Genomic DNA, 8,297 nt, shown 5'->3' with positions numbered 1-8,297 from the left:
ATCATAAAGATCAGATCAGAAATAAATGAAAAAGAAATGAAGGAAACGATAGCAAAGATCAATAAAACTAAAAGCTGGTTCTTTGAGAAGATAAACAAAATTGATAAACCACTAGGCAGACTCATCAAGAAAAAAAGGGAGAAGACTCAAAGCAATAGAACTGGAAATGAAAAAGGAGAAGTAACATCTGACACTGAAGAAACACAAAAGATCATGAGAGATTACTACAAGCAACTCTATGCCAATAAAATGGACAACCTGGAAGAAATGGACAAATTCTTAGAAAAGCACAACCTGCCAAGACTGAATCAGGAAGAAATAGAAAATATGAACAGACCAATCACAAGCACTGAAATTGAAACTGATTAAAAATGTTCCAACAAAAAAAAGCCAAGGACCAGATGACTTCACAGGCGAATTCTATCAAACATTGAGAGAAGAGCTAACACCTATCCTTCTCAAACGCTTCAAAATATAGAAGAGGGAGGAACACACACAAACTAATTCTACGAGGCCACCATCACCTTGATACCAAAACCAGACAAAGATGTCAAAAAGAAAGAAATCTACAGGCCAATATCAATGATGAACATAGATGCAAAAATCCTCAACAAAATACTAGCAAACAGAATCCAACAGCACATTAAAAGGATCATACACCATGATCAAGTGGGGTTTATTCCAGGAATGCAAGGATTCTTCAATAAATGCAAACCAATCAATGTGATACACCATATTAACAAATTGAAGGAGAAAAACCATATGATCATCTCAATAGATGCAGAGAAAACTTTCGACAAAATTCAACACCCATTTATGATAAAAAACCCTCCAGAAAGTAGGCATAGAGGGAACTTTCCTCAACATACTAAAGGCCATATATGACAAACCCACAGCCAACTTCGTTCTCAATGGTGAAAACCTGAAATCATTTCCACTAGGATTAGAAACAGGACCAATTTGCCCACTTTCACCACTCTTATTCAACATCGTTTTGGAAGTTTTAGCCACAGTAATCAGAGGAGAAAAGGAAATATGGTGAAAACCTGAAATCATTTCCACTAGGATTAGAAACAGGACCAATTTGCCCACTTTCACCACTCTTATTCAACATCGTTTTGGAAGTTTTAGCCACAGCAATCAGAGAAGAAAAGGAAATAAAAGGAATCCAAATCGGAAAAGAAGAAGTAAAGCTGTCACTGTTTGCAGATGACATGATACTATACATAGAGCATCCTAAAGATGCTACCAGAAAACTACTAGAGCTAATCAATGAATTCGGTAAAGTAGCAGGATACAAAATTAATGCACAGAAATCTCTGGTATTCCTATATGCTAATGATGAAAAATCTGAAAGTGAAATCAAGGAAACATTCCCATTTATCACTGCAACAAAAAGAATAAAATATCTAGGAATAAACTTACCTAAGGAGACAAAAGACCTGTATGCAGAAAATTATAAGACACTGATGAAAGAAACTAAAGATGATACAAACAGACGGAGACATATACCATGTTGTTAGATTGGAAGATTCAGCATTGTGGAAATGACTCTACTACCCAAAGCAATCTACAGATTCAATGCAATCCCTATCAAACTACCGCTGGCATTTTTCACTGAACTAGAACAAAAAATTTCACAATTTGTACGGAAGCACAAAACACCCCGCTTAGCAAAAGCAATGTTGAGAATGAGAAATGGAGCTGGAGGAATCAGGCTCTGAAGGGTAAGCTGTGACAAAACGAGAGAGAGACATGGACATATATACACTACCAAACATAAGGTAGATAGCTAGTGGGAAGCAGCTGCATAGCACAGGGAGATCAGCTCTGTGCTTTGTGACTGCCTGGAGGGGTCGGATTGGGAGGGTGGGAGGGAGGGAGATGCCAAGAGGGAAGAGATATGGGAACATATGTATATGTATAACTGATTCACTTTGTTATAAAGCAGAAACTAACACACCACTGTAAAGCAATTATACTCCAATAAAGATGTAAAAAGAACCCAGATGAATGGATAAAAAAGATGTGGCACATATATACAATGGAATATTACTCAGCCATAAAGTGAAACGAAATTGAGTTATCTGTAGTGATGTGGATGGACTTAGAATCTGTCACACATAGTGAAGTAAGTCAGAAAGAGAAAAACAAGTACCATGTACTAGCATATATATATGGAATCCGTAAAAAAAAAAAAAGGTCATGAAGAACCTAGGGGGAAGATGGGAATAAAGACACAGACCTACTAGAGAATGGACTTAAGGATACAGGGACAGGGGAGGGTAAGCTGGGACAAAGTGAGAGAGTTGCGTGGACATATATACACTACCGCACCTAAAATAGATAGCTAGTGGGAAGCAACTGCATAGCACAGGGAGATCAGCTCAGTGCTTTTTGACCACCTAGAGGGGTGGGATAGGGAGTGTGAGAGGGCTGGAGACACAAGAAGGAAGAGCTATGGGGACATATGTATATGTATAACTGATTCACTTTGTTATAAAGCAGAAACTAACACACCCTTGTAAAACAATTATATTCCAATAAAGATGTTTAAAAAAAAAAAGAAAGAACTGTTAAATTAATTACTGAGAAGCTTCTAGAAGCTCCATCAATCCAACCATTTCCATTCAACTGCCTAACAAACCTCACACAGAAGCAAATCCAGGCACTTCTAAGAGCAAAAGCCACATTTTGAGTATACTGAAATGGATAAATAATGCTGTATGCAAGAGAATCAAACTCCACCAGTTTGAGCAGCTATGTGGCAAAGCTACATTGCCAGATTGGACCATTCCAGACAAATACCCTGGAGCCTGCTCTGGCAGCAGAGGCCATGCAGTGTGGACAGTCCTGGTTCCACCTTTATAATAAGCAGAGCCTTTCCAAATCCCCTGGGCTTAGCCCAGGGAGGAAGTAGATGGTGTGGGGGGCAGGAGATCAGGCATCAGTACTCGGATCAGTGTGTCTTTTAATACAGGCCAGGCAAATCAGGTAAGCAGTGAGGGGCCAGAGCTTCAGTTCAATGCCACAAACATTTACTGAGTTACCATGCTGTGTAAAGCTCACTGCAGGCAACATGGGGAAATAAAAATTAAGGTGTAACCCTTGACTAAAACAAGTAGAATCTTTGTCAGGCAAAGTGCAATTCATGATTTAGAACCTAACTCAGCAAAGTCTTCCTTCGTCTGAAATCTTATTGGACTTTGTTTATATCATTTGTCTATATTTATCTATACATGTCTACATGTATATGCATATGTGTACACATAGGTGTATGTACATCCATGCACATTTCTGATAGATTATTTATTTATATATTCATTCAACAAACATTTCTTGAGTGCCAACTATGTTCTTGGCACTGTTGCAGGCAATCTGGCTTCAGTAGTGGACAAAACAGACAAAAGTCTTCATTCTTGTGAAACTTCCATTCTTGTTACTGACATGACTGCCTCCCTCTCTAAGTAAACTTCTTTAAGCCGGGACTGTAGTGTGTTGGATACATCTTTACATGCCTAGTGGTTGGTACAGAGTGAGAACTCAGTAAGACCTGGAGATGATCATACTAAGTGAATTAAGCCAGACAGGGAAAGAGAAGTATCATATGATATCGCTTATATGTGGAGTCTAAAAACAATTGTATAATGAATTCATTTATAAAACAAAAATAGAGTTACAGATGTAGAAATCAAACTTATGGTTACCAAGGGGCAAAAGGGGGGAGGGATAAACTGGGAGATTGAGATTGACATATACACACTACTATATATAAAATAAATAACCAGCAAGGACCTACCATATAGCACAGTGAACTATACTCAATATTTTGTAATAACCTATAAAGGAAAAGAATCTGAAATATATATATAACTTTGTATAACTGAATCACTTTGCTGTACACCTGAAACTAACAGAACATTGTAAATCAACTATACTTCAATAAATAAATAAATAAACAAAACCAAAAAAAAGGAGAGAAGGAAGTGAAGGAAGGTCTGCAAATACTTATCAAATGAAGCAAAATGAGGTATCATCTCCAATTAGGGATACACAAAGTACTTGGAAATAGAGCGGAATTTAGGAAAAGCTGCAAGAAAAAGGTGACATTTGGATTAGACTTGAAGGATGCTTGTAACAGCAAAAGGCAAAGGTGATATGAGGAGGCAGTTCTGGTGTGTATGGTGCAGTGACTGCAAAGGATCTGGACAGCAGCAAGCAGCAGTGTGTCCTGGAGGCTGCAGCTTCTGCTCTGGCTGTGGCACAGGATAGGAATGAGGTGTGGAAAACAAGAGATGTCAAGATGGCCGAGGGCTTTACGTGCTCTGAGGAGCATTTGGGAATGAGACTGTTCCATTTGCAGTTGTGAGCTAATGATAGTTTTTAGCTGAAGGAATAGGGGCAATGAGAAGCCCTAGTGATGCTGAGGAAGGGCTGGTTCTTTGTGTCAAGTGAAGCTTTACTAGAGAGCCCCTTCATGTACTTTGCAACACCAAGAGGTCACATTATACACAAAGAGGAGAGATCAAGGACCCAACACAGTGAGGAGCCCATGGCTAGGGGACACAGTGCATCAGCACAAGGAAACAGATTCTCAAGTTTTCTTATTTGGGGAATGTCTGGTATTCCATTCTAAGGACACCTTCATCAGAACAAATCAGATTAAGACAGAAGGCAGGAATTCTTATGCCATCATCTCCTAAAACCAAGACAAATAAGGTGTATCAGAAACATGGACAGCAACTTAATTAGCAAATCTACCAGCTATCACTTGCCCAGTCAGTACCCAGCACTGCCATGTACAGATCATGGAACTGTTACAGATTCATGGCCACAAAGAGTAAAATGCATAAAACTTTCCCTCCAAGAGCATACAGTCTGCTTGGGGAGCCAGGGTAGTTGTGTGAAAAAACAAAATACAGTGAATATTTCTTGAAAGAATAAATAAGCATGGTACTTCAGAATAAATTATGAAGAATTCAGTTAGAATGAAGTTTAAAGAATAAGATATAACACTTTATGAAGAGATAGCAAAAGGAAACATACAAAAACACTTGATATACTCTAAGGGGATCTACAACTTTGATCAAGGGTGGTGGAAAGAATCGGAACTTATAATCCAAATCGTGAGTTCCTTCCTGAGACTTGATTCCTATTTTATAAAACAAGAGGTCTGGACTTCACTATAAAATGTCCTTATTTTGTGAATTAGAACCTAGTTCTTCTGGGATTGATTGCAGGCTCTACTGAAGATCTGAAATGGGGTCCACCCATCCCCACAAAGTCTGGACCTTTCAGTCATGGCAGTCATCCTCCTTTCCAGAAAACACTGGTACATCCAGAAGGCTCCTCTAAGAGACCCCCAAACATCTGAGATTTATATGTTTCAGGTATTATTACCCATCCATCATCCAATCCATAAGATTTTCACACACCAGATTTTTTTGAATAAACATCTCCAGAGTGAAAATTGTCTTGCTTATCTTTCTAATACTTCCATTTGCCAAAACTTCCCATGGGAATAAATGACATTGGACTATAGCTGCCCTCCAAATCATGAAGCCCAAAAGTTAGTATCATCTACATCTGCATTCTCAATGCTTGATTTTCACTGGGTTTCAGTTTGCTTTAGTGTGGTTTTTTGATCTCCTTGGGGTCTGAGAGTGTGCCTCATCACTGGTGGTGCTGCTGAGAAAACAGAACTTGGCTCTGTTCTTTCTTCTCTTTACAACTTCCTAAAAAGAGAACAGCTCTGGGCTCATGGTATTCAACCTCGACTGCACACTGGAGAGCTACCAAAAAACACTGATGCTTGGTCCCACTCCCAGAGTCTCTGACTCAATTGGTCAGAGGTGTGGTCTGAACACTGGGATTCTTTTAAAGCACCCCAGGTGATTCTGATGTGGGGCCAAGGTTGAGAACCACCGGGTGAGGCCATCTTGAAGCAAGCCCTCTGCAGAACTCACAGAGCTATAGTCCCAAAGAGAAGAAAGTCTGAACCTCAAAGGCCTTATCTGTAAGTTGTGATCAATAATGGCTGTATCACTGTGTTGTTGAGAAGTTTACATGAAATCATGTATATAAAGCATCTCGTAGGAGACATCTGTTGATTTTGTTTGACCAATGTTCATTACTTTTCCTGCGGAACCCCTTTCCCCATTTTCAATCCCCATAGTTGCTGGAATCATGATCTCACCCTTACTTCAGGGAAGCACACCTGACCTAAGCAAGCATTGATATGGTCATCATGATTGACCCAAGGATGAGCACCTGACCTAGACCATCAGCACCAATAAGCATCAGCCAATATATAGGTTTTTGCTAGACCTATCGAAAAAAGAAGTTCTTTTGCTGCTGAGGTTGCAAAACTGGTGGGATATAAGCCTGCAGCTTCTAGGGTTATCTTGCCACCACGAAGGAGAACCCCAAGATCAAGAGAGACATGTTTGTGATGACATCAACATCTTGATCAGCCTGACCAATCCCTGGACTTTTATAGGTATCTTAGCCAATAAATCCCATTTTGTGCTTGAGCTAGTTTGAAAATTCACGAGTGAAAGAATGCTGTCCAACATGCACTTGGTAAATTTTGATGATGCTTTGATACCAGACCTGCAGGGAAATCCAAGACTGAGACCTTTCTGATGGTTCATTCGTGCTGCAACTCTGCAGAACCAGACTCACTGGAGAGCTCTCAAATTCCCAGTCCCTCTATAGCTGACTAAACACCATAGCATCCACACTGTTTTTCTCTCTGCCCCAAAACTGAACAGTCCTTGTCTTAAGCACACATATAAATTTCAACTACACTTCAAGACCTGCCTAGCCTAGTCTGCTCTTTGACGACTGCAGCCTCATCCACCTTCCACATTCCCATCCGCCTCCAAAACACTCAGGTCTATAACATTATTTTTAACAGCCAATGTGCATATTTCATTCAGCCTTACTGTTTATTTCTGTGTACATGATTTGTTGTCCATCTTAAGTGTAAGTTTTAAAAGAAAGGACCATATTTTCTTTTACTTTGGGGTTCTCCTGATACAATGCAAAGCAAGTAAATGTTTGCTAAATTTAATTAAATGGATACAGTAATTTAGGAGGTAAAGGCCCAGTTAAGTAGGTAGAATATAATCCCAATTTTTAAAAATGTTGAATGCTTTTATTCCTTGGATATGGGGTTGAGGATATAATATTTAGTTCATTCTTAGATTAAAAATTATATTTTCCTGAGTAAAGCAACGTAAATTTGAGGGGGAAAATATCAAACATATGATGCGGTTCCCCAGGACAGTGCCAATTTATGCCACTTGTCTCAGTGTAGTGAGTTAGCAGTACTTTCTTTCTTTCTTTCAACCCCTAGGGCTGCCTGTTTCCTGTCTGGCATGTAAGAGCTTGGAAGGCATCACTCCATCCTAACAACAAGTAAGAAGCTGAAGAAACTGAAAGTCATTACCTCTTCTTAGATCCATCAGAGAAGTGAGGTCTCAGGGCAAGCCACTGCCCCAAATTGGTGAGACAGACAGGTGGATAGAGAGAATCATGACTTACAAGTGCAGAAACCCACATGCAAAAACCTCTGTGGAAACTTCTGTGGGAAACAGTGCCCGGGTTGAGGAACTTGAACTATGATTGACAAATTACTGGAGGCTCAGTGCGGACAAATCTGAGAGTTAAAAATTCCAGGGTATGGCCCACAGTTAGAGTGGCAGCCACACTTGTAAGTTTTACCTCCTGTAGCTCTACCAAGTTCTCACAATGAAGATCTGAGAAAAATTCCCTTGTGCTTCCAGCAGGGAGAGGTGAAAAATAGCCATTTTGAAATATTCCAAAGAGTTCTAGTCTTCTTAACAAAACCTACCCTCAGCAGAAACTGTTTTACCAGAGCCTAACCACATGGGATTTTACTAGAATTTAACCAACAACTTCAAGCCCCTAGTAGCCATCCTCTCCCACCTAAGGGTGTGAAAAACTCCTGAGAATCACCTGCGAAGTTCACAGTTCAGGAAGACAGGCTCACTAAAAGACTGAGACCTAATCACAGGACTATAGCATGCTTCCCCTCCCTCCATGGCTCACCACCACATCACTAAATACTTACTGCAGTTCCTTTTATCCACTAGGTCTTATTCAGCTTTCAGCAAAAAATAATAAGGCATGATAAGAAGCAAAAAACACAGTTTGAAGGGACAGACCAAGCATCAGAACCAGACTCATATATGGCAAGGATGCTGGAATTATCAGAGCAAGAATTTAAAATAACAATGATTTTTTTTAAATTTGAAGATCTATGGCTTTAT

The sequence above is a fragment of the Neophocaena asiaeorientalis genome, unplaced genomic scaffold, assembly GCF_003031525.2.
Source record: "Neophocaena asiaeorientalis asiaeorientalis breed wild unplaced genomic scaffold, Neophocaena_asiaeorientalis_V1.1 scaffold33, whole genome shotgun sequence".
NCBI lineage: Eukaryota > Metazoa > Chordata > Mammalia > Artiodactyla > Phocoenidae > Neophocaena > Neophocaena asiaeorientalis.
This window is presented reverse-complemented; position numbering follows the sequence as displayed.